Below are 25756 nucleotides of genomic sequence, written 5' to 3'. Positions count from 1 at the left end.
GTGGCCAGCATTTCTGACTGAGCATGTGATTACACACACATGCCCACCCCCACACACAGATTCCCTTCCTAGGAGAAGGTCACTTTCATCCAAGATAGCTTTCTCCCACTGGCCTGACTTTGAAATTGGTGCATTGAATAATCACAGATATTATAGAGGAATCGGGGCGGGGGGGGGGGTGCTGTATCTATTTACCCTCGTGTTTATCCAAGGTACTGGGTTAGAAACCTTACATAAAGTTTTTTAATGCAGTACTCAAGATGTTCTGAGGAAGGCGTGATAGTCCTGTGGAGTTAGACAAACTGAGATCAGAGGGGTTAGGGAACTTTCCCAAAGTTAAAGAGCTGGTGGTGGTAGGGTCAAGATTTCAGTACAAGTCTCTGACTCCACAGTGGAGTGAACTCTACATACAGAAAGGTGTGGTCACCTCGTCTGGATTAAAAAAAAACAAAAAACAAAAAAACAAAAAAACAAAAAAAACTTCATTTTATAAAGCAGTTAGAGGTTCACAGAAAAGTTGAGCAGAAACTACAGAGATTTCCCATTGACCCCCTGCCCTCACTATCAACATCCCCTCTTGCCCACCCCTGCCAGGGTGGTGTGTTTGTTGTCATTGATAAACAAATCCACGACACATCATCATCATGCAAAGTCCCTAGTTTACAATATGGTTCACTCTTGGTATTGAGCATCCTGTGGGTATGGATAAATGCATAATGACAAGGATCCATCGTTATAATACCATGCAGACTATTTTCACTGCCCTAAAAATCTCTGTGTTCCATTCATCCCTCCCCCCAATCCCTGCTAATCATTGATCTTTTAACCGTCTCCATAGTTCTGCCTTTTCCAGAACATCATATAGTCGAAATCATACAGTATGTAGCCTTTTCTGATTGGTTGGCTTCACGTAGTAATACGCGGTTCGGTTTCCCCCACATCTTGTCATAGCTTGAGGGCTCAATTCTTTTTAGCACCGAATAATACTCTGTTGTCTCCGTGTACCACAGTTTATTTGTTCATTCACCTACTGAATCCCCTTGGCTTTGAAAACTATTCTAGTGTGGTTCACTAGGTCTTCCTCTTTGGGACCCCATCCCCACCTCCTCACTCTTGCCCCCCACACGGCCCGTGCAGGGGGAGATGTGCAGGGAGCTGGATATGCTTTGGCATCTCTCATCTACGAAATCATTTCAGCAGCCTGGGAAGCAGCTATTCCTCCAGGACAAGCTCTAGGGCCAATCTGAGGAGAGTGCTCACATGCACATGTACCATAAAATCAGAACATCCCCTGTCCCCTCCATTCCAGGTATACTCATGTTTGCGCTCTAGCCCCCAATACATCCTTCTTAACATGTCACCAGTTACCACATGGGTTTTTTTTGTTTTTGTTTTTGTTTTTATTCCATCCATTCAACAAGTGTTTACTGAGTACCTACTAAATGTTGGTCCTAGATGGCAAGTCCACAGAGGACGTTGTATTTGCATAAGTTTGCATACAGAGTTACACCCACAGCAGGGCTCCATTCCACTGAGAAATCCTATTTGATGGGGTGGGGGTGTGTGTGCATGGAGATAAAGACAAACATAGTGACTGAAAATAGGCCTGTGAGACCATCTGATTTAATCATTATCATCTTATGATAATATAATTATATTTATTATTTATAAAATTATAATTATTAAATTATTGTTGGTTTAAAAAAAAAACTCATATAGCACTTTCTGGTTTTTAGGTCTTAGGTGCATGCACAATATACTTGTTGCCTGAAAAGAGTGTACAGACTGAAAGAGAAGTAAAGAAAATTTCAAATAAATTCCTGGAGGGCAGATCTATAACAAGTTATTAAAGTGGAGTTAGGAATAACCAGGGTGCATTCCTAACCAGTGAGAATGAGGTCATGAAGGGTAAGTGCCATAATCCAGTCCAAGCCATTTTAGTGGCTCCATCCAGAGGCGTGTGCTCAAGTGGGGCAGAGTTCTGGGCTGACCCGGCGGGCCACTGCTAAGCAGTTACCATGGAACTGGATTTACCCAGGGACTTCTGAGCTTCCACTATGCTGGGAGCAGGCTGACCGGCTTCTCCCTCCACTCTGGCTTCTCCCTCTGCTCTGTCAGGGGAGCAGCCGTGTGTAATGTCCCACATGTCTCCCCCAACAAAAGCAACACTTTGCTGTGTGTCATCCAGTGAGTCACCAGCACGGGTGGGAACAGACCCAGGATTCCTGCTCCTTTCTTTGCTGGGACTGTTTGTTGGAGATGACAATCCTTCCACATTAGTGGCCAGTTACATTTGTGGTTCTTAATGACATTTAATGGGGCTTATGGGATAGGAAAATGATGGGAAGCAAAGGCTGAGAGATAAAAAATCAGAACCTGAAACGACACACCAGATCCTGGTTACCAAAAGTTTAAAAATGGCAATCCAATTCACCACGTCTTCCACTGAGAAATGGTTCCTAAGTCTGAGGAGGAATAGCCCCCACACCTCGACTCCAGATTGGGTGGGAGAAGAGAAGGAAAGGGGAGGAGGGAACAGCCAGGGGTCCTCAGAAACTGCCTTCTTCAATTCGCCCCTCTGATTTCACCTCTGTATCTGTTTCACGTCACCATTTGTTTTCCCTCTCATCGCGTATGTGACATGTCACAGTTTATCATGCACATTGAATGCCCATTGTCCCCCTTGAATGCCAATGCCCAAGAGACTTGTCAGAGAGGTCTGATCCATGGAAAAAGCAGTGGGTAAGGTCAGCTGGCCGGGATGCTCTACCTAACAGGCCGTGAGAGCCCGAGTAGGCCACCCCACCCGGATCCTTGTTCCCTCAGTTACAGAACAAGGGCTAGCTACGCTGGGGAGGCCTACTGCTCTAAGCTGCCACGTCTGTGTGTCCAGCCCCACAGAGGAAGACGCTGCTTCCCCCATCACCCATCACCCATCACCAGTCCCCACTAGCCGAGGCCGCCGGTGGGTTTCCCCATCTCCTCCTCAAGCTGCAGTGGAAGCACACAGGACGTGTTCGGTCAAAGGGAGAATAGAAAGAGCAGTGGACCGTCAGTACGACACAGAGGACGGGAGCAGGGGAAAGAGGAGTGATTGGTCCATCAGTACGACACAGAGGACAGGAGCAGGGGACACAGGGAGGACAGGACAGCTTTGCGGTGGCCAGAGACTGGGTACGAGGGAAGTTTTCAAAGTCTCTGAGGGGTGAGCTGCAGGGAGGAGGGTGCTTCTGCTAGACCTGGCCCATGTCCTCGGAGGATGTGGGATTGACACTCAGCCAAGGACGGTCAGAAGATAGGAGTGACAGCGGCCCACCCACACAGGCACCATCATTTTTGCTCAAAACTTTGAGAAGCCGTCGTTGTCTCTAGTTTGTTTTTGGCACAAACATGCCGTTCCCACAGGAACCTTTCTGTTGTTTTTTGGGGAAGGGGTTATGGGAGGAGAAACAAGATATTTCTTCCGCACTTGGGTAGAGCTGGCTGCGGGTGGGGCAGGTGGGGACGTTTTAAGCAGGACGGCCTCTCCAGTTTCAGGAGAGGGATCACAGGGTCGAGGGCGGGCCTGGCAGGGCTGGGACCAGAGCCATGGGGGCGAGATGCCTTGGGCCCTAACCTCCAGGAGGCACCTGCTCTCGGGGTGGTGCAGTGCAGGATGGGCACCTCCTCCCTCGCCTCAGCCCGTGTGCAGGCCCTGGGGCCTGGCAGCTTCCGGGCATCTTCTGGCAAGCAGGGGTCACTTGTTCAGAGGACTGGGCTTGCGTTATAAGAGAAGCACTGGGTCTAGGGGACTCAACCTACAAAACAAGACATATTTCACAGCCCACCTATATCCCCAACAACGTGGACTGGGGAGTCCAACCGACCTGGGAATGGTTCACGGTTTGCAATTCTTTGGCTGCGTGGCCGAGGAAAACATACTAATGTTTCCCCATCAATATTAAAACGGGGACGACTCCACCTCCCCCAGAGGGGAGGGATGAGGCTGAAAGGGTGAGGAAGGTAAAGGAAACACCTGCCTCTCGGCAAACCTCAGCGCAGCAAACCTCCCCGCGAGGCTGCGACGGTGCTGATGACCAAGTGCGGGACAGGGAGGCCTCTTGTCCTGAAGCTTCCTCAGGCGACACGGGCATCAGAGGAGGGCTTGGACACCACATCACCAGGGCCGCACCCAGGGCTAATAACTCGTTACAGGATGCACGACGAGTAACAGTTTGGGCACAGTCAAAACCCTGATAAATGGGCCGAGCTGCCCAACTTGATGGATTACATAAACATTCAAACCCCCGCTTCTCCCAGCAGCAGACATACCAGCATACGAGGGGGGATTGTAAAGGAAGGGACAGGGAGGCAAGGGCCATGAAAAACTCTGGCTTTTGGGTCAAGATCAGATTCTGGCGAATCAGGGAGGGCTCCTTGGAGGAGGAGGTTCTGGGGCTTCCAGCAGCCTCCAAGGAGGCTCAGTCGCTCCCTTTTTTTGCTTTCACCACCATCGCAACAGTCAGCACATCGCGGTACAGAGGACGGAAGGCGGACTCCGAGCCCACGGTTCGGCGGACCCGGGTCAGCTCCCCCGATCTTTCCCCCCCGCCCCCCGACGTCGGGTCCCTTTAAGGCATCGAAACTCAGTGAACGTTCTACGGGGCGGCCTCGCGGCCTCCGCGAGGCGCGCTGACGTCACCCTTCGGGGAAACGGCTGACGTCAGCGCGTCCTCGGCGAGCGGGGGCGGGGCCGTGAGTCATCCGGACCGCGCCCCCCGCCCGCGGCCGAGCGCACGTGAGCGCGCGCCGCGCTGGTTTCTAAGTTTAGCTCGGCGGCCTGTGTGGGGTCGGGAGAGGTAAAGGCGGCCGCGGGGACCCGGCGGGCTGGGGGCGGCTGTCCCGGTCCCTGCTCGCCTCGCCGGCGGGGCTCCGGGAGGACGAGGCCCGGGCCGCAGGGTGGAGCGCGGGTGCCTCCCGGCGCGGCGCCCCGTAAACGAGCCAGAGTTCCCTTCTGCTCGGCGACCCGGGACTTCCCGGACGCTCCGGGGTTCTGGAAAGTTCTCGGTGGATGGGGTGCGGCGGTGTGGGCTGGAGGCGGACTAGGCGCGGGCCCGAGCCGTCGGGGTTCAGCCGTCGGGGGCCACGTGGGGCCGGAGCTCGGCGTTTCCGGGCTGGCTGCGGGGCCTCCCGGGACGCCCCCTCCCCCCATTCCCCTCCGGGCGGTGACCCGGCCTGTGCCCTTGGAGGCGGGAGGGCCGCTGGTGGCTGTAGGCTCAGCCCAGGTGCGGGGCCCTGAAGGATGGGGAGCCCAGGCCGGCCCCCGCCCCCAGCCCTCCCGGGGGTTGTTCCAAGGTGACCTCCTAGGAAACAGATTAAGACCTCCGTTTTTTTGTTTTGTTTTTTTTAAAGCAGCGTCAGACCCCTCGAAAAACCGACACTCTCCCTCCCCCCCCCCCAAGTTCTTCTGGGGTGGGGGAGAGTTCTGGAAAGAAGCTGGGTCGGCCTAAGGTGAACGGAGGTTGTGACCCCGCAGAGGGGTCGGCGACCCCGTGACCCGCATCCTGTCGTTGCCTTGCGTCCTCGGGTTTCACAGGCTCGGTCCCCACCGGCAGCTTCTAAGGCCACGTGCGTGTGAAGCTTCTGACCTTGTTGGAGGACTGTTGGGTATTGCAGAAGAGTATTAAATTTGATAAACTGGTTTAAAAAAAAAAAAAAAACGGTAATAAAGGAACATTTTCTACCCGTAGGCCCGTTAGAAATTTATATTCCAGATTTTCGAAGGCCGTTACCTTGAGTTTTTTTTTCATGTGTTTTCTCAGAAGCGGCGGGAAGTTAGTGGTGGAATAAAGGTAGCTCTGCGGAAGATGACCTGAATGAAGGACAGAAACCCTGAAGTCCAAATGTATGGTTTTCATTTTTTGGTTTTGTTTTCCCAAAAATAACGACCTGGGCCCCTGCAAATTGGAGATTTTCAGGTATAAAGATGGAAACTGCAAGTGTTGAGGGCTTTATTCCCCATTCAGGATCCATCTCCACACAGTTTAAAAAAGGAACGGAGAGTTTAGGATCTAGGTCCAGACTGTGCATACCATTTTATATTGTTCTGTAGCAACAGAAATCGCACGTTCTTAGTATTGTACCATTGCTACCACATTTTCCCCCATGTGATGCCTATTTTGGGAGGGCCTGAAACGGAGCAGGTGTCAATGATGATGAATCACGTTCTCAAACTGAGCTAATTTCCCTTTGTGTAGGTTATTGTTCTGTGTGTATATAATGTATAAGAACCTTAACATAAACGTTCTTAACGTTCAGAGATTAAGGTTTTTTTAGTCCGGAAATTGAGTTTTTTGTTTATAAAAATACTTATCCTTGCAGTGGGCCACCTGCATCCTGTAGGCAGCCTGGTAGCGTTTCTGTAAAGTCCTCCCTGCCCCCAAGTTGTACCTGTTCTCTTCGAGCTACATCTGTCACTCGTCTATTGTGCACTGTGTTTTGATTGTTTGCTTACATACAGGTTTGTTTCTCCCACTACACTAAGCTCTTGGGACCATGGACTAGTGCGTCTTTGTATCTTTGGCATCTAGAATAGCACAAGCATATAATAAGGGCTTTATATTTTTCATAGTGTTTTGTTCCATTGAATAAATGAGGGGTTTCCCAAAGCAGATTTTGGGAAGGGAAAGGGTTTTTTTTTTTTTTTTTTCTATAGTTGAGGGGATTGAGCTGCAAACCTATCTCATTGCTGTAGGGGACATAGTTTCCTTCTTTTGCAAGCCCACCTTCCCCCACTCCCATCACCACCACCACTCATGAGAAAAGAACCAAAGAAAATAAAACAATCAAACCCTAAATTATTTTGGAATCTTAAGTCGTATGGTGTACCTTTAGGTTTGAGATAGTAGAACGTTGTCCTGCTTTCCAGGCCATAACTGTAATCCACACACTGGCATTAATTAGGTCCTTGTCTCAGGGAAGTTAACTAGTCTTTATTAAAAAAAAAAAAAAAAAAAAAAATTGGAACACCTGGGTGGCTCAGCAGTTGAACGTCTGCTTTCGGCTCAGGGCATGATCCTGGTGTCCGAGGTTTGAGTCCCACGTCCGGCTCCCTGCAGGGAGCCTGCTTCTCCCTCTGCCTGTGTCTCTGCCTCTCTCTGTGTCTCTCATGAATAAATAAAATGTTTTAAAAAAACAACAAAAAAAGGAAAACCTGGGTGGCTTGGTCCTACTCGTGATTGGGGGCTCAGGTCGTTATCTCAGGGTTGTGGGCTTGAGCCCGGGCTCGAGCCTGCTTAAGAGTCTCCCTCTCCTCTTGCTCCTCCTGCCTCCCCGCCCCCCCCCCCCCCCCAATTAGGAATTTCAGAAATGCTGCTGCTTTTCTAGGCCTTAAAGACTGGTTGCTAAATGGAATGTTTACATTGAGATAGATTTGGTTTCTGCACAGTACTTCATACCTACCCTGAGAGAAGACTTAAGGATATGAGATGAAGAGATCTAATTTATTCTCTCCCTTAGAAGTTACCATGGTGTGATTTTTACCATCAAACTTTACTCGCTAGAACTCACCAAGCTGCATTGATACCACACTCAGTTTTACAAAAGGCTGATGAAAAAATAAGTTACTATCAGAGATTTAATTTTGAAAAAACATACATAGTTTGTTATAGAGGCTACTGATATTTTCAGTAATAACCTATACCTCTGCAAAATCCTAAATTGGAAGGTCCACATTTTAATAACTACTATGTTTAGTCAATGAAGAGTGGTATGTATTTGGAAGATTTTAATTAGGATTTTAGAAAGTGGTTCAGCTAAATTTTCTCACACAAAGAGTTTCATGACTATGATGAAAGACAGCAACTTCATGGAAACAGAAGAAACCTGGAAGGGAAGACCCAAGGGATGCCTTGGTATTAGCTAGGTTCAGCTTTGACAATTCCTACTCCCTTTCATACCACCCTCACTATTTTTAAGCACTGTTTAATGTGGATTTTTTCCTCAAAATAGAGCCTTCTGTCATAATAAAAATAACTACCATTTGTTGAGCATGTGCCAGGCCCTGTGGTCAATAATTTATGAAATTATTTCAGTTAATATATATATGTATGTGCATAAGAGATTTATTATAAAGAATTGGCACTCACGTGTATGGAGGTTGGCAAGTCCTAAGATCGGTAGCGTGAGTCAGCAAGCCAGAGACCCAGGAGAGCCAATGCAATGGTTCCACTCCAAGTCCAAAGGCAGGAAGAATTCACTCTCACTGGGAGAGGGTTAGTCTTTTTGTTTTTGCAGGCCTTCAACTGACTGGATGAGGCCCACCAGCATTATGGAGGAGCTACTTAATCTACCAATGTAAATAATTAATCTCATACAGGAACACCCAGAATAATGTTTGACCAAACATCTGACCACCCTGTGGCCCAGTCAGGTTAATAAATTTGTTAACAATCACAGGCTGACTTGATTTCCAAAGCTCATGGGATGTGAACCCACTTTCCCCACTTACCTGGAATGTTGTCAAAACGCATTGCACTCACACCTGATGGACACACCTAATTAGGGCAGGTTTTTAAATACCAGTAACCATTTCAGAATCCCCTCCCCTAGTAGCCTATATACAACATAGCCAGTTCCTTCCTTAGTCTAACTCTCCAGCTTTCTAATTCTATTCCAAGCTCTCTGGTTTTCTCTTCACCTAACCCTTTAATTCCCTCCACACTAGCACATCTTACCTGACTCCTTGGTCAGTCCCCTTCATGTCCTCTTCAAAGGGCACCAAGACAGTGAGCCCATAGCCTTCCCTTCTCTCAGTTGCTTCTTTAGGACCAACCTTTGCTATTGCTTACTCTTGACTCACTCCTCCCATCATTGTCACTGTCCTTTTAGAGCTCTGACCTCTCCAACCCCCCTTCTCCGAACACAAGCAACTGTCACTGCAGGGACTTCACTCCGTTGAGTTTCAGACTTGTGAACCCACATCCCAGAGATAGCTTATATAAAAATAATTCCATGATCTATGTACTTTTAATAAATACTGTTTATTTACTTGATCACCGTTTTGGAAAGAATAAGAATTCTTAGAGTATTTTTTTTTAACCTAGTTGGCACTTTTTCTGTTAAATGCTAGGATACCTTATGTAGATATCATGGATGCCCTGATACCACTTCTTCAGCGTTTTTTTCCCACAAACAGCCTGAGAGCATTTGTTCTCAGCAAGTTAGTTGTCCTTTAATATCCAGAACGGAGTCATTCCCAGTGAAATAATGCTTTGAATGCTTTCTCAGATTTTTATGGAGTTTTTCATTGTTATATATTATTAAAGTTAAAAACGTTAGAGAGCACTTAAACACATGGGCAAAATCAGATTTTACTGGTATTCAAAAGATACAGTTGAGCCTGTGTAGCTTGTAAAACTGAAAATGTTGGAATCTGGGTGGCTCCGTTGGTTAAGCGTCCAACTCTTGATTTCGTTTCAGGTCATGATCTCAGGGTTGTGAGATCAAGCCCTGCGTTGGGCTCCACCCTGGGTGTGATGCCTGTTTAAGATTCTCCCTCCTTTCCCCCCTCTCCCTCTCCAAAACAAAACAAAAAAACTGAAAATGTTAAGATGGATATTGAGAGATGGCAATTGTTGCAGATGTTATAGATATTTGCACTTGAGGGATTTTTATTCTTCGCAAAGTTAATTTACCAAACAACACACTTAAAGGACATTTTTAGTACGGTCACAAATAAAAAATCTACTTCTGTATTAGGAAATAATCATGTATTAATTGATTGATAAATGATATCTTCCACAATTATATTCATTTAATCAAAATGAAAAGTTCTTTCTACTACACAATACCTTTGTTACAGGGTTTCCAGGGCTTGGAATTACATAAACCCTCTTAATTTAAATTGACTTGGTTGGCTTTGGTATGTCTGATAAAAACAGAGGGTATTCAAGTAGAGATCTTAAAAATCTAAGTTGAGAAGTTTGATTTGGTACTGTTTTTACCAGCCAGATACAGGGACTTTGGTCTAACAATTATGACACTGGGTCTTTTGTAAATGGTTTCTTGGATGCATTTTCATCTATTGAAACCTTAATAAAGAGGAGACATCACTTAATTACCCCTTCCTGTGTGTTTTTTTTTTTCTTTTTCCTTCCTGTGTTCTTAATATTGTTATCTTTTTAAATCCAGGTTTGTTGAAAACAATCCTGTCTTTTCCTATGCCTCTTTAAATTTTTTTTTTTTTTTTTTTTTTTTAAGATTTTACTTATTTATTCATGAGAGACACAGAGAGGCAGAGACACAGGCAGAGGGAGAAGCAGGCTCCTTGCAGGGAGCCTGATGTGAGTTCGATCCCAGGACTCCAGGATCATGCCCTGAGCCAAAGGCAGACTTTCAACTACTGAGCCACCCAAGCATCCCAACCTTTGCCTTTTTAAGAAGCAGAGCTACAAATGTTTTAGAACACAATGGAATCTATCAAGTAAAAAAGCTAGCTGGCAATACTTTGTCTTTAATGATTAAATGTAGAATTTCAAAAAAAAAAAAAAAAAAAAGGGATCCCTGGGTGGTGCAGCGGTTTAGCGCCTGCCTTTGGCCCAGGGCGCGATCCTGGGGACCCGGGATCGAGTCCCACGTTGGGCTCCCGGTGCATGGAGCCTGCTTCTCCCTCTGCCTGTGTCTCTGCCTCTCTCTCTCTCTCTCTCTGTGACTATCATAAAATTAATTAATTAATTAATTAATGTAGAATTTCCAGCATATTATGTAAGCAGCATTTATGGTGATCTTCTGAAAGTTTAAGTCATTGAAATTTTTAACAGACTTAGATTATCTTGAGATTTAAAAAAATATAGAGAGCATTGCCTTAGCGACATTAAGATTATAATAAAGATTTTGCAGTCCAAATTCCTTAAAAGAAAACTCAAAACATTTTTCTTATATCCTATTTTAAAATGTTGATATTATATTGAAGTATATAAAGTCAAATTGGATTATCAGTGTTATAAATAGAAAAAATTACTAGATCTGCTTCACTCTTGTAAATAAGGTTTGTTTTACATCTAAATTGTAAACTATTTTTAGCTGGGTAGTTAAGATCTCAGGCTTTTTTTTTTTATTTTATTTTATTTTATTTTATTTTATTTTATTTTATTTTATTTATTTATGATAGTCACACAGAGAGAGAGAGAGAGACAGAGACACAGGCAGAGGGAGAAGCAGGCTTCCATGCACCGGGAGCCCGACGTGGGACTCGATCCCGGGTCTCCAGGATCGTGCCCTGGGCCAAAGGCAGGCGCCAAACCACTGCGCCACCCAGGGATCCCTCAGGCTTTTTTTTTTTAAGTCAAGTTTACTGAGGTGGTTTACATGCAGTAAAATTTATTCTTCTAGGTGTAAAGTTCTATGAATTCTGAAAAACACAGCCATATAAGCATTACCACAATCAAGAGAGAAAATTTCTACCACCCCAGAAAGTTCACTTGTGCCCCTTTTAGTTAATCCCTTATCCTGAAAATAAAATTTTATTTATTTAAATATTTTATTTATTTATTTATGAGACACAGGCAGAGGGAGAAGCAGGCTCAATGCAGGGAGCCTGACGTGGGACTCGATCCCGTGTCTCCAGGATCACGCCCTGGGTCAAAGGTGGTGCTAAACAGCTGAGCCACCCGTGCTGCCCTGAAAATAAAATTTTAAATAAAATTAATGAAATAAGACTTTTAAAAGCATGCCTGGTACACTGGCCTTGGACCAGTGTTATTGTAAACCAGATTATAACTCACTTTAGTGGGAAGGCAAATGTAATTGAAACAAACTTAAGTTTTTAAAAATATATTATTCTAAAATGATTGGATAGAAGTGTTAAAAACAAAGTGAAGGATCAATTTTATTCTCTTATTCTATTTCCCTGATGTATGTTTACTTTTCTTTGACCTACGTCCATCTCCTATATCTTGATATAACTAAATCCTTAAGGTATTTTCTTTTGCCTGCTTGTATTTTAGTCTTTTCAGTGAATATTAAAAGTGGAATAGTTTTTCTGTCCTTCTGAAATAAATAAGGGCAAGGACTACGTCTTCATTGTTTATTGCCGTCTTTTCCATACAAAAAACCCCCAATATTTGTTAAATGAATGAAATTTTCTTTGTTTCAAGCCAAGCAGAGAGGGATGTAAGAATGACTTGGATTTTTTCAAGTAAACATTGAGAGTGTTGGTAGTGCTAGGTTAAAACTTAAAACTCAGTTAAAAACCTAGGGTTTAGGGACGCCTAGGTGGCTCAGCGTTGAGTGCCTGCCTTTGGCCCAGGGCGAGATCCTGGAGCCCTGGGATCAAATCCCACATCAGGCTCCTTGCATGGAGCCTGCTTCTCCCTCTGTCTCTCATGAACAAATAAATAAAATCTTAAAAAAAAAAAAAGCCTAGGGTTTAGAGTTGCATCTAAGTTTCTTTCATTCTTTTTTTAATTGAAGTATAGTTGATGTATAACGTTATGTTTCAGCTCTACAACTCACTAGTGATTTGACAATTCTATACACTGTGCTATCCTTACCACAAATATAATTACCATCTGTCACCATATAACATTATTATAATATTATTAACTATATTCCCTATGCTGTACTTTTAATCCCCTCGACTTACTTATTTTATAACTGGAAATTTTTATCTCTTAATCTCCTTCACCTATTTTGTCCATCCCAACCCCTTCCACTCTGGCCAGTGTGTTCTCTGTGTTTATGAGTCTGTTTCTGGTTTTTTCTTTGCTTGTTTACTTGTTTTTTAGATTCTACATATAAATGCAATCATATGATTTTTGTATTTCCATGTCTTATTTCACTTAGTGTAATTCCCTCTAGCTCCATAAATATTGTAAATGTCAATATCTCATTCTTTTTTATACCTGAGTGATATTCTTGTGTGTGTATACATACCACATCTTCTTAATCCATTCATCTATCAGTGGACATTTAGGCTGCTTCCATAACTTGGCTATTGTAAGTAATGCTGCAATAAACAGGGGTGCATTTATCTTTTCAAATTAGTTTTGTTTTCTTTGGTTAAAAATCCAGTGGAATTATTAGATCATTGGTATTTCTATTTTTAATTTTTTAAGGACCTTCCATACTGTTTTCCATAGTGGTTGTACCAATTTACATTCCTACCAGCAGTGCCTAAGGGTTCCCTTTTCTCCACATCCTCACCAACAATTATTTCTTGTCCTTTTGATGCCAGCCATTCTGACAAACATAAGGTGGTAGTTCATTGAATTTGCATTTCCCTGATAATTAGTGATGCTGAGCATCTTTTCACGTGAACCCACATTTAAATACTTTATCATTTATTTAGCTGAAACTTTAGGCAAATTCATTTCTATGAGCATCAGTTTTCCTATCTATAAAATGATAATAAAACAATCCTATTAGAATTGCTATGAAGAGGAATTTGAGATTAAAGCCTTTGCAGATCTTGCTGATAACTCAATTCTTTCAACTTGAAATCTTAAGGCATTTTATTTTTTTTTTTTTTTTTTTTTTTTTTTTTTTTTTATTTTTAATTTATTTATGATAGGCACACAGTGAGAGAGAGAGAGGCAGAGACACAGGCAGAGGGAGAAGCAGGCTCCATGCACCGGGAGCCCGACGTGGGATTCGATCCCGGGTCTCCGGGATCGCGCCCTGGGCCAAAGGCAGGCGCCAAACCGCTGCGCCACCCAGGGATCCCTCTTAAGGCATTTTAAATCAGATAACACAGCTGTCTGTTGTGGAGGAGAGAATTAGCTTTTTTTTTTTTTAATTTTTTTTTATTATTATTTATCTATGATAGTTATACAGAGAGAGAGAGAGAGAGAGAGGCAGAGACACAGGCAGAGGAAGAAGCAGGCTCCATGCACCGGGAGCCTGATGTGGGATTCCGGTCTCCAGGATCGCGCCCTGGGCCAAAGGCAGGCGCCAAACCGCTGCGCCACCCAGGGATCCCGAGAATTAGCTTTTAGAATGCAGATGTAGGTGGCTGGATCTGACCTGTGGGCTCAAGTGGTATAATTGCTCGCCCAATTTGTGTTTTGGTTAATTACAGATTTTCATTTAGGGGATTTTCTCAGAGGAAAGAAAGAAGAGTGGCAATGGTGAAGAGAAAGGAAGAGAGATATTGACTAAATGAATGATGAATGAATGAACAGAGCAAGGTACCAAGAAGAGTTGGTAATATTATCCCACATAAGCCAGTTTACCATATGGCTTCTATAATAAAAAAGAGAAAGGAGTAAAGGAAGTTATACAAACAACATGGAAAAAAATAGGTACCTAAATATTTTGAAAAATATACAGTGAGAACCTCAAAGTTTTCCTTTATACAGTGTTACGTTGTATATATTATACAGGATTGAGGTTCAGAAAACTGGTTCAGTTTTTTGCTTTGATTTCCTAAAGTTGTTAAATAATTTGATCAGTACAATGGTATTAGAGCAGCTAAATCATTAACCAATATAATGAAACAAAGAATGCTACTTTTCTATGCCCAATGAGCACAGAAAAAAAGACTTTTCTTTGCCCGGCCAAACTATCAAGGGTGAGGGTAGAATAAAGACAATTTCAAATGAGCGAGATCTCAAAAAAATTATTTCTCATTTGCCCTTGTCTCAGGAAACTGCTAGAGGGGGTGCTCTGTCAAAATGAGGGGAAAATCCAAGAGGAAATTGTCAGATCCTGGAACCAGGGGCCCCAAGTAGTGTTGCAAAGGACTAAAGGTAACTTTCAAAAATATTACTAACATACATGATTGAAATAAAAAATCGAAAGAGTACAGGGAAAAGAAAAATTTAGTTAAGAAAATAGAAGCTAAGTTTAAGAGGAAAGAGAAACACTTTGAACCTGTACTGTTTCAAGAATGAGATGGCAAAATGGCCCTTAAGTTTTCTAGCATCCAAAGCAAAAGGGAAAGTATGTTTACTTGTAAGTTGTATAAAAATCCTTAAGATAAAAACAAAATGGTTGTTTCCCAAAAGACCTGTTGCGGATCTTATAAAAAGGATCCCTTGCTCTTAATTTTATCCCCACAACAGAATATTGTGTTTCACGTGACTTTCTTAGAGTGTACCTTATGGCCCTAAAGGATTATTAAGTAAAGACAATTCTAAAGAACTAAGTAGTACTGTCCAAGGTGAACCAAGAGCATGTGAATGGCTGGTCAGGATATTATTAATTGACATCCCATTAAACTTCACGGGAGGCTAGAAGGAGGTTGGTAGGTTAGTCTGTTATCCTGAATCATTTAGCTCTTTCCCCACAGTAGCCCCCTTAAAGCAAAACAAGTTCTCTTAACTTCACTTGTCCTCAGTAAAAGGTAGTTTAGTGACTCTGGATGTTGAAGTATGTTCATTTGGGGGTCTCACGCCCTACTCCAAATGGCTTATCAGAATATGCTATCCGATCTCAATTTCTGAGAGACATTTTGGTAAATGCGACTTTCTCTAATGCATTACATTTCCATTATTGTTTTAGTACCTTTAGACTATATTTTTTTGGCTCTCCCATTAATCTAACTCTGAATACAATCTAGACAGAAAACTTTCTGAGAGCCCTGTTCCTTTAACAGGTAACATTCAGGACATCATAGATATCAAGCAATCTTTCATAAGTACTTATTTCATATAACCAGACATATTAATAATTAAGATTGCATTTAGTTAGAAGCTGTAGTTTGGACAACTAACTAGAACTTTCAGTTACCTATCGCATATCATCCCCTAACCACTGATGAGAATTTACAGCACCATCTGTACAGTTATCAGTTTTGAAAAATTCAACTCCTTATGCTTTCATGTGATATATTTTCCATTAATAATAATTCTTAATGGAAAATGAAGTGTAATTTTTGTAACTTACTGTTTGCCATTATTTAACCTATAGTTCACTGGTTATTGAATAAACCTTAGAAAGAAGTATATTTTTTAAATAGCTTTTAAACTAAACTTCAGAAAGAAAAGTTTTTGCTATTAATCTCTTCTGTGCCTAGCAGAATATTTATTTACACATAAATAACTAAATCTCTCTGACACTCTAAAATTTGAAACCTTAAAAGTCGACTTCTCTTTGTACAGTATTATTATTTGTTTTTTTACAGGAAAGTTATTAATTGAATTATACTTCAAAATAATAAACTGCCTCCCTCCTACTTATAGGTCAGTTATTACTGTGGTAGCATTTTGTTGTCTTTAATAGAGTTTAGATATGGTCGAAACTTAAAGACTAGAAGATGCTGTGGTAACCCAGTTAGAATCCATGTGACATTTTTATTCTGACCTGAAGTAAATTTCCATATTTTAAATAAAGGTTCAGTAAAACAATATTTCTCCTCTATTAAGTCAACATTTGTCATTGCTGCAAAAATTATCTAACCAGTTCTTTTATTTTTTATGACTGTTGTTAATTTTTGGCTCTTTTTAAAAATAGAAAAATGTTTTTCTCAAACTTGATATGATTTATAAACAATGATCTCTGAAATCCTGAATGATGTATTTTTATAAATAAAACTGTCATAAATTTAGAAATCAAGTTTTGTAAGTGAGAAAATATCACAGATGTTGAAGAGGGATTTTTTTGTAAAAAAATTTTTTTCCAAATTTAGGCAAACTATTTTGAGTTGAAAAATATATACAATAAGAATTTTCAGAAGTGATGTTAGCAAGATGGCAAAGTAGGAAGCCCCGGATCCTGCTTCCCTCACACTAATTCATCAGCAATTCATGAACAAATTCATTTTATGTAAAATCTAGAAACTAATTGAAAGGCTCTCACACCGTAGGTGAATACAAAACCAGGCTCACCAAAGCCAGTAGGGAGATTCAGGACCCCTTTTTACCAGAGTCCCTACTCCGAGCACAGAGCCATGTAGTCAGGAAGATAACTTTATTTTTTATTTTATTTTATTTTTTTTTTATGATAGAGAGGCAGAGACACAGGCAGAGGGATAAGCAGGCCCCATGCCGAGAGCCTGATGCAGGACTCGATCTTGGGACTCCAGGATCGCACCCTGGGCCAAAGGCAGGTGCCAAACCGCTGAGCCACCCTGGGATCCCCAGGAAGAGAACTTCTAACTCCCAACTACTCCTAGGGGAGGGAGAGTTTGGTTGATGCATCCAACTCCCTGGAGTTGCGTAGGGGGCTCCCAGAGGACTGGTTTCTATCTTTTAAGTCTTAGAACTCTGGTGGGTCCAGCATAATCCAGCCATCTGAGGGGGAACAACAGACACAGTAGCTTCGGCTAGTAGTTGTCATAGATCCTCCCTCTTGCTAAACAAAAAGTGAACAGATGTCAGTCTTGGACCTCTTGGTGCTGTCCAGCCACCTCAGGGAGACTGGGGACTGTGGTTTGGACTGGTAGATACAATAACTTCCCCAGCCCTGGCTTAGCACAGAACAAGCAGATAAAGACCACAGCTTCCTGCTTCTCCCTATGGACAGAAAGAGTTGACAGAGGCCCTCCACATCCCTGGCAGGGCTGACAGGTGGGAATCTTTTCTTATATGGGGTCAGTCCATGAAGAATGAAGACTGGTTCAGGTACCTGCTTTGTCCAATATACAGACACCAACACAGAGAAAGTGAATCAGGCTAAGGGATTCTGAACAAAGGACAAAAATAAATTTCTAGAAACTGACCCTAATGAAATGGAGTTACAGGATTTTACCTGACAGAGAATTCAAAATAACTGTCATAGAGATGCTTTCTGAGGTCAAGAGAAATGCATGGACACAGTGGAAATTTGAACAAAAACATAGGCGATATTAAAAAGTACCAGACAGAAATCATGGAGCTGAAGAACACAACAACTGAACTGAAAAATCCACTAGAGGGGTTTAACAGCAGACTAGATGAAACAGAAGAAAGAATCTGTGAGCTTGAAATCAAGTCATTGGAAATAATTCACTCAGAAGAGCAAAAGAAAAAGAATGAGCGAGAATGAAGAAAACTTAAGGGACTTCTGGGACATCATCACACAGAATAATATATACATTATGAAGAGAAGGAGAGAGAAAGGATCAGAAAGTTTATTCAAAGAAATAAAATCTGAACAAATCTGGGGAAGGAAATGGACATCCAGATCCAAGAAGCCCCCAAAACACTTAAGATGAGTGCAAAGAAATCCACACTGAGATGCACAAATTGTCAAATATCAAAGACAGAATTTTGAAAACAAGAAAAAAGCAACTTGGTACATACAAGAGAACCCTCATAAGACTATCAGTGGGTTTTTCAGCAGAAGCCTTGCAGGCCAGAAGAGAGTAGAATGATATATTCAGAATCCTGAAAGAAAAAAAATGTCAGCAAAACTGTCCATCATAAAGGATGGAGAAATAGACTTTTCCAGGCAAACAGAAGTTCAGGGAGTTCATCATCAATAGACCTGCCTTACAAGAAATATTACAGAGAATTCTTCAAGTTGAAATGAAAGGATGCCAAATAACAACATAGTAGCATAAGAAAGTGTGAAACTTTGGTAAAGGTAAATACATAGACAAATACAGAACATTCTATTACTGTAATGGTAATGGGGTAAATCAACTTAATTCTAGTACAAAAGTTAAAAAGTAAAAGTATTAAAACTAAATATACCTAAAAATATGTTAAAAGATGCACAATATGAATGCATGTAAATTGTAACAACAGTAGTAAAATTTTGGGGAAGAAGTTGAAGTGTAGAGTTTTTATATGCAATTAAATTTAAGTTGTTAAAATAGACTATTACAGGGGTGTCTGGTTGGCATAGTTGGAAGAGCATGTGACTCTTGATCTCAAGGTTGCAAGTTCAAGCCCCACATTAGGTGTAGAGATAACTTAAAATTTCTTTTTAAAAACATAGACTGTTATAACTATAAAATATTTTATGTAAGATCCAAGGCAACCCCCGACATACACATAAAATTCCTATAGCATTTACACAAAAGAAGAGAAAGGAATTAAAGCATAGCAATGCAATACATAGAGACATATGTGTGTATATATATGTGTGTGTATATATATATGTATATATATGTGTGTGTGTGTGTGTGTATATATATATATAGGCATATATATCCATGAGTGTGAATCCATTTATCTATATATATGTACAACCATACACAAAGGAAGACGAGAGGAAAAAAACAAACAAAAGAAGTACAAGACTTCTAGAAAACAACAAAATGGTAATAATAATTTTTCCCTATCAATAATTAAATGTAAATGGAATGAATTCCCTATCAAAAGGCACAGAGTGGCTGAATGGATTAAAAAAATAAGACCCAACAATATACTGTCTACAAGAAACTCATAGTTTTAAGGACACACATAGGCTAAAAATGAAGGGAAGAAAAAATGTTCCATGTAAATGATAACCAAAAGAGTACAGAGGTGGCTATACATATATTAGAAAAAATAGACTTTAAGTCAAAAAATGTCACAAGACAAAACACATATATAATGATTGAAGTGCAATCCACCAGGAAGATATAACAATTATATATGCACCTAACATCAAAGCACCTAAATACATAAAACAAACATTGACAGAAATGAAGGGAGAAATACATAGCCATCCAGTAATAATAAGAGTTGTCAATATTCTACTTTGAATAATGGATAGAAAATCTGGATAGAAAATCAATAAGGAAACAGGACTTTAACAACACTGTTGACTGAATGGACCTCATAGATGTGTATGGAACATTCCACCCAAAGCAGCATGTACCTTCTCAAGTGCACACAGAAATTTCTTCAGGTTAGATCATGTGTCAGGTCACAAAACAAATCTTAGCAAATTTAAGAAGATTGAATCATATCAAGTATCTTTTCTAACTACAGTGGATTGAAACTAGAAGTCAATGGCAAAAGGAAAACTGGAAGAAAATTCACAGATATGTGCAAATTAAACCACACACCTTTGAACAACTATTGGGCCACAGGAGAAATCAAAAATGAAATTAGAAATACCTCAGGACAAACAAAAATGAAATCATATCATACCAAAACCTATGGGATGCAGCAAAAGCAGGGACGTTCATAGTGATAAACATTAAAAAAGAAGAAAGATGTCAAACAGTCTAACCTTATACTTCAGGGAACTAGAAAAAGAAGCCCAAAGTTAGCATAAAGGAAATATCAAAGATTTGAATACAGATAAAGATAAAAGCAGAAGTAAAATAGAAAAAGATAAAAAAGATTTTTTTTAAAAAAAGGAGCTAAGAGTTGATTTTTGAAAGGACAAACAAAATGGGTGAATTAGACCAAGGAAAAAAGGGAAGCCTTGCGTAAAATCAGAAATGGAAGAAAAGACACTATAACTGATGCCACAGAAATAAAAAGGATAAGAGACTACTGTGAACAGTTATAGACCAACAAACTGGATAACCTAGAGGACATGGATAAATGCATAGAAACATACAGCCTATCAAGCTACATCATGAAGAAGTAGTCTGAATAGACTTCTAACTAGTATGGAGATTGAATCAGTATAACTTCCTAACAAAAGCCCTGGACAAGATGGTTTCACTGGTGAATTCTACAACATATAAAGTAGAATTAATACCAATCTTTCTCAAACTCTTCCAAAAATCTGAAGACTAGAGAATACTTCCAAACTCATTTTATGAAGGCAGCGTCACCCTGATACTAAAGCCGGATGAAGATACTACAAGAAAAGGAAACTACATGCCAAGACTCCTGATGAATATAGATGCAAAAACCATCAACAAAACACTTGCAAGCCAGTCCAGCAGCATGGAAATAAATCCACATGTGTACCATGAACTGGTCTTTGACAATGGTGTCAACAATACACAGTGGGGAAAGGATAGTGTCTCTAACAAATGGTGCTGAAAAAACTGGATATCCATATGCAAACAAATGAAATTGGACCCTTTTCTTAGACCATACACAAAAATCCACACAAAATGGATTAAATACTTAAACACAAAACCTAAAACTATAAACGCCTAGAAGAAAGAAGGGAAACATTTCATCACATTGACCTTGGCAATAATTTCATGAATATGACACAAAAACACTGGCATCAAAAACAAAAATAAATAGGACTACATTGAACTAAAAAGTTTCTGCACAACAAAGGAAACAACAGTGCAAAGGCAACTTATGGAATGGGAGAAAATATTTGCAAACCATGTATCTGATAAAAGGTTAATCACTGGAATATATGAGATGGTTAGTTTATGTGTCAGCGTGACTGAGCTCAAAGGTGCCCAGATATCTGGTAAAATATCATTTCTGGATATATTTGTGAAGGTGTTTCTGGAAGAGCTAAGCATTTGAATCAATAAACTGAGGAAAGAAGATCCACCTTCACCAAAGTGGACAGGCATCATCCAATCCATGGAGGGCCTAAACAGAGCAAAAATGTGGAGGAATGGTGAATTCTTTCTTCTGGAGCTGGGACATCAATTTTCTCCTGCACTTGGATGTCAGAGTTCATGGTTCTTGGGCCTTGAGATTCTAAGCCTTCCACCATAGGTTCCCCTGGTTCTCAGGCCTTTGAACTCCTACCGAGTTATACCACTGGCTTTACTGGTTCTCCAGATTGCAGATGGCTGGTTGTAGGACTTCTCAACCTCTGTAACCATATGAGTCAATTCCTATAATGACTTTATTCTTGTATAAATAGATATATTGATACTGTTTCTCTGGAGAATCCTGACTTACATAATATATAAGGAACTCCTACAACTCAATAGTAAAAAAAATAAACCAACAACAACAACCTAATAATCTGATTAGAAAATACATTAAGGACTTGAATAGACATTTCTCCAAAGAAGACATAAAAATAGCCAGCAGGTATATGAAACAATGTCCAATGTCACTAATCATTAGGGAAAAACAAATTAAAATCGCAATGAGATACCACTTCACGCCTTTCAGAGTGGCTATTACCACAAAACAAATGACAGGTGTTGGTGAGAATGTGGAGAAATTGGAACCTTGCATCCTTTTGGTGGGAATGCCAAATGGTGCAGCTGCTTTGGAAAGCAGAATGGAAGTTCCTCAAAAATTTTTCAGTAAACGTACCATATGATCCAGCAACCCCATCTCTGAATATTCAAAAGAATTGAAATCAAGATCTCAGATATTAGCTCTGCTATGTTCATTGCAGCACTATTCACAATAGCCAGGATACAGAAAGAGCCTAAAATTGCCCATCAACCGATGAATGAGTAAAGAAAATGTGATATATACATGCAGTGGGATACTATTCAGCCTGAAAGAAGGGCAACTCTGCAACATGCGGTAACATGGAGGAATCTGAAGAACATTATGCTAAGTGAAGTCAGTCAGTTACAGAAAGACAATTATTGCATGATTCTACTAATAGGATGTATCTAAAATAGTCAAGTTAATAGAATCAAAGAATGGAATGGTGGTTGTCAGGGATTGGGGAGAAGGGGAAATGGGGATTTACTAATCAACCAGCATAAAGTTTACTAAGCAAGATAAATAAGCTCTAGAGATCTACTGTACAATGTTGTACCTATAGTCAACAATAATGTACATTTAAATTTTTGTTGAAAACATAGATCTTACCAGTATTCTGGAATGACTCAAAAACTAAGGTTCTCTTATTCTTTGTTCTGAAATCTCCCATTTCATACCCTTGAATGGGCATGGTCTGTTTTTGTCTATATTCTCGGTGTGCTTGGTATACTTGGTTTGTGTGTGTGTGTGTATGTGTGTGTAATAGGAATGTTTCGACAAGGTACCTGCCTCTCCACACCTACCTTTTCTTCCATTTTTGTACCATAGGATCAGAAGAATTTGAGGGATAGTCCTTATTTTCCCACACCTTTCATAAAGGAGGTATCTTTACATAGCCTAGGTGTCCACCAAACATTTTCCTCAACTAAAGATATATGATCCCCTTGTAATAGATTTACAAATCCATACAATTCATAGAGGGAAAAGAGAAACATAAAATCATTTTTAGAAGAGGGGTAGGCATAGGATGGGCAAACATCAAGCCACTGGAAATGAATATTCTATGGGAGGAGGGGGCCAATAGGAAACTGGAACGCTGACTTGGGGCATGTGGATTCCACTACTGGTGCCTCTCTCTCTCTCTGTGAGACCTAGACTAGTCCCTGGGTCCCGGTTTGTTTCCTTGTCTGGAAAATGAGGGGGCTCAGTGACCTTTAAGATTCCTTTCACTTCTATGTTTCTGTGCCTTAAGTGACTTTTAAAAGAGTACTTGAGTTGCCAGAATTTAGGCCTTTGCCTTTTTTTGCTTTGCTTTGTTGTGCCTTCACTACACTGTTGTGATGTAAACATGAGTCCTTCAGAGTTTCCATTTTTCAGATGGGAGTCTGAGCTGGGTGACTTTGGGTCATGTGATAGATTGCCTAACCTCATGTTAGGCAGCTTCCTCAGATCATCGTATGTTTAGGGGAAAAACAAGCTAGTCTCTTCAGAACAAAAGAGCTTATTCTACATCGCTAGGATGTTGGCCCAATCAGTTATTCCTTAAACTTTTCAGCTAGATTAAATGGAGTAATTTCATTTTTTTTTTTTTTGTAATTTCACTTTTTATATTTTTCCCCAGCTTCCCTCTCATTCTCAAACCTATATTTTTTAGAACAACTGCAAAGTGAATTCACTGGCCAAGTTTCGTGGTATAAGCTCCTATCACAATTCCCTTTAGCCTCTGCGAGGAACTCATAAGGATTATTCCCTTTCCAATATTAAGAGCACTTTCCTGGAGTCTTGATGTTAACCCGTCTCTTCTCCACCCCTAACACCAGATCTCTACTCCTTTCATTAGCATTTTAAAAACTTTGAGGGATGGATCCTCAGGCAAAACATAAGGATGCCAAACATTGCCCAACTATCCACACATACTCTAGTTTTTCAGGCAGCAAAATGAATGTATATGCAAACAAATTCAGTTTGCATATCAGACAGTGGAAGAAGTAACTTTTTTTCAGACTCCAGACCCTGAGTCCTTCTTCCCAAAAATAGTACTTTTGAGTTTTCTGCCACAATTAATACTTTTTTCAAATAAACTATATATTATATGAATTACCTTCTCTAAATGAAAATTACTGACTTGTTGCTTTTATGCTGCATACACAAATTGATTTGGTATCATTGTTAAACACCTTTACATGCTCTACTTTAAGATGAAAAATAGACAAAATCAAAATTATATTGGAAATGAAAAAGGATTAAAGGAATACCAAACTGAAAGCAAAGTCTTGGTTTGGATACCGGCTCTACCATGTGAATCAAGTTATCGGTAAGAGCTGTCCACTCTAAATTCTGTAGTTCTGTAACTTACTTACTACACTTACATCTATAGTTACATGACAGTCCTCCATGATCACAATCACAAATTCATGTGATTCCTCTGTTAATGAAGGGAAGAAGGAAACATTTTTTGAGAGCCTAATATACCCCAGATCTGGTGTTAGTGATAGATAACTACCTCATTTTGTTTATGAAGAGCTTTAGGAAATAAGTTTGTTCTTCTTTCTTTCTTTTTTTTTTTTTTTTTTGAAATAAGCTTGTTCTATGTGTAATCTTCAGGATAGATTGTAATTTTTTTTTAAAAAAGGTAAAATACAGATGAGCATGTGTAGCATGATCCCATTAATTTTTTTTTTTTTTAATTAGGTCCTGTATATGCCTAGAAGAATTCTGGAAAGCTCCAGAAGAGAATGTTAACAGTGATTAAGTCTGGTAAAAGTTAAAAAAAAAAAAAAAAAAAAAAGTCTGGTAAAAGTTACTGGAGGTTGAGAGTAAAGAGAAAGATTTTTGCTTTCATTTTATATCCTTTCGTGCTTTTTTTAAAAAACCAGGAGCCGGTATTAATCTACCTCTTATATCCCCTTTAGGAGAAAGGAAATAAGAGTAGACTTTGAACAGCCAAGAGAATCGGTATTTGTAGTACTGCTTATTTTATTGTTTTCTTCATGTGAAGAAAATGATATTAAAGTAAAAGAAAAGATAATTACTTAAGTGTAGATAAACCCATGAGATTGTTTTGTTTTTGTTTTTTGTGGGGGTTTTTGGAGAGTTAGAGGGGAGATCCTAAGTTGTCTTTGTTCTGCTTTTAGAATCTAACTTCCAGCTTTTTAGCAAATGAGGCTCAGAGATAGATGGATGTGGGGTGAGAAAGACTTCCATGTGTAGTATGATATAATCACAGGATTAGTTCTGGTTGTTCAATGTAAGACTTACTCATTTCTTTATTCTTCTTTGCTTTGGTGTATAAAGGTGTTTTGTATTTGAATAAAATGCCCTCAGGTATAGGAAAAAATTCTGAAACTCTACATGGTACTCCTATCCTAAGACCACTCCACAACTCAGAGATACTCATCCAAATATAGAGTCGGCTGAAGATGTGGTATGTTATGTTTACAGGTTTGGGTTTAAATAAAATGGCATCCCACCCTTAGTCCCAGGCAGGAGAGACTTCTTCCGTGGATGCTGGGCTTCAGAGGACCCTATAAATACACAGACACACACTGTGCTAAAGAACACATGGGTACCTCTATCTTAGAATCTGGTGCTTAGCACTGACATGGCACAGCCTACAGCCCTAAACATCTGCTTCAGCGACTAACACAATGCAAGTCCAAAAGAACAAATTATGCGGAAATCTTGATTATAACCACATACCAATTGATTTTACTAAAATGAAAGCAATTATATAGCAATTATGAATTATGCATGTCTTTTTTTTATTATTCATCTAATACAGCTCATCAGCAGAACACCCAGACATATGAAATAAT

At 40.5% G+C, this 25756-nt stretch overlaps 2 long non-coding RNA genes across 11 annotated transcripts in view; one reads left to right on the top strand and one right to left on the bottom strand.

Annotated features, from left to right (window-relative positions):
* The first annotated feature begins 4714 nt into the window (after positions 1-4714).
* Positions 4715-25756, top strand: part of LOC102155202 — an 82374-nt gene continuing 61332 nt past the window's right edge. For 8 of the 10 annotated variants that reach the window (XR_005361932.1, XR_005361929.1, XR_005361928.1 and 5 more), the window contains exons 1-4: positions 4730-4838; positions 5802-5884; positions 14057-14165; positions 14623-14726. This is a non-coding gene — a long non-coding RNA (uncharacterized LOC102155202). Of the gene's footprint in view, positions 4839-5391; positions 5702-5801; positions 5885-14056; positions 14166-14622; positions 14727-24632; positions 24736-25756 lie in introns of those variants that run through there. The other 2 variants (XR_005361931.1, XR_005361925.1) reach the window with 2 other exon arrangements.
* LOC106559018 lies at positions 5245-8321 on the bottom strand. The gene is made up of 4 exons (XR_005361935.1): positions 8127-8321; positions 6868-6969; positions 5772-5851; positions 5245-5639 (listed from the first exon to the last, which is right to left on the bottom strand). It is a non-coding gene; the product is annotated as an uncharacterized LOC106559018 (long non-coding RNA).

Source organism: Canis lupus, chromosome 7 (assembly GCF_011100685.1).
Source record: "Canis lupus familiaris isolate Mischka breed German Shepherd chromosome 7, alternate assembly UU_Cfam_GSD_1.0, whole genome shotgun sequence".
Taxonomy (NCBI): domain Eukaryota; kingdom Metazoa; phylum Chordata; class Mammalia; order Carnivora; family Canidae; genus Canis; species Canis lupus.
The sequence above is the reverse complement of the archived record's forward strand: the minus strand, read 5'-3'. Positions and strand labels throughout refer to the sequence as shown.